This window comes from Gossypium arboreum, chromosome 11, assembly GCF_025698485.1.
Source record: "Gossypium arboreum isolate Shixiya-1 chromosome 11, ASM2569848v2, whole genome shotgun sequence".
Taxonomy (NCBI): Eukaryota; Viridiplantae; Streptophyta; class Magnoliopsida; order Malvales; family Malvaceae; genus Gossypium; species Gossypium arboreum.
In genome coordinates, this window is record NC_069080.1 from 91,923,642 (window position 1) to 91,925,377 (window position 1,736).

The 1,736-nt window shown below is 39.1% G+C and overlaps 1 non-coding gene across 1 annotated transcript; it reads left to right on the top strand.

Moving 5' to 3' along the window:
- Positions 1–1,277: 1,277 nt before the first annotated feature.
- LOC128284987 (small nucleolar RNA R71) lies at positions 1,278–1,384 on the top strand. Its single transcript, XR_008275403.1, has one exon. It is a non-coding gene; the product is annotated as a small nucleolar RNA R71 (small nucleolar RNA).
- Positions 1,385–1,736: the final 352 nt, after the last annotated feature.

Sequence of the window (1,736 nt, forward strand, 5' to 3'; positions counted from 1 at the left end):
TTTTGTCTGCTAATTGAATGCTCATCCTAGTCTGTTTGGGTTTCTCGAGACCTAGTTGCTTAAACATTTTGTAAGGCATGACATTGATACTAGCCCCTAGATCAGCTAATGTATGATTAACATCTAAACTACCAATTAAGAAAGGAATAGTAAAGCTCCCTGGGTCTTTTAGTTTGTTGGGTAGTTTATTTTGGAGAATGGCCGAGCAAATTGCGTTCAGCTACACATGCGACGCCTCGTCCAAGTTCTACTTATTTGCTAAAAGCTCTTTTAAAAATTTCATTGCGTTTGGCATCTGCGATAGAGCATCAATAAACGGTAAGTTAATATGTAATTTTTTTAAGAGTTTAAGGAATTTACCAAATTGTTCATCCGAGTGGTCTTTCCTTGTCGCGTTGGGGTATGGCACATGAGGTTTATATTTGACAGTCACTGGTTTGTTTGTATTTTGATCTACCTCACCTTGACCTTTGCTTACCACAATTTCTTGCCTCAGTTCTGGTTCAGGCTCAATGACTCCTTCGTCATCTCGAATATTAATTGCGTTGAGTTGTTCCCTTGGGTTAGGTTAGGTATTACTTGGCAAACTACTTTGTGGACGTTCAAAGATTAGTTTGGAAAGCTAGCCTATCTGAGTTTCGAGGCTTTGGATCAACGTTTGTTGATTTTTAAGTGTTGTCTCGATGTTCTGAAAATAGGTTTCTGACACTAATATAAACTTTGAGAGCATCTCTTCAAGGTTTGGCTTCTTTTCCTGTTGGTAGGGTGGTTGTTGGCAGCCCGGAGGATGTTGTGATCTTTGCTTTCCTTGACCGCCCCACGAGAAATTGGGGTGGTTCCTCCAACCTGCATTATATGTGTTACTATATGGATTGTTTTGAGGTCGAGGATTATTACCCATGTGGTTTAATTGCTTGTTATCCATGCTGTGGCCATAAGGTTGGTATTCCGAATGGTTTGTTCCACCGCTACTTGCTTCGCACTGCATTACTGGGTGAACCTGTGACGAACTAAGAAAACCATCAATCTTTTTATTTAAGAGTTCTACCTAATTAGAGAGCATGGTGACCAAATCGACGTTATAAATCCTGGCTGTTTTCGTTGGCTTTGTCCTCATGACTTGTCACTAATAGTTATTCAGTGACATCTCCCCTATAAACTTATAGGCATCTTCCGGTGATTTATTTTTTATGGTTCCGCCCACCGCTGCGTTAACCATTTGCCGAGTCGAAGGATTCAGACCATTGTGAATTGTTTGTACTTAGAGCCAAAGTGGTAACCCATGGTGGGGGCATCTTCTCAAAAGGTCCTTGTATCTCTCCTATGCATCGTAGAGTGTTTCTAAATCCATCTGCACAAAAGAAGAGATATCATTACGTAATTTAGTCATTTTAGCCGGCAGAAAATATTTTAGTAAAAATTTTTCGGTCATTTGTTCCCAAGTAGTAATTGACCCTCGTGGTAACGAGTTCAACCACTGTTTAGCTTTTTTCCACAATGAAAAGGGAAACAACCGAAAAAGAATGGCATCATCAGAAAAGCCATTGATTTTAAATGTATCACAAAATTCCAGAAAGTTTGCTAAGTGAGCGTTGGGATCTTCATCCTACAAACCATCAAATTGAACAAATTGCTGTATCATCTGAATAGTGTTAGGTTTTAATTCAAAAGTATTTGTAGCTACAGTAGGTCTAACTATGCTAGATTCAGTTCTTGTTAAAGAAGGTTTAGCATAA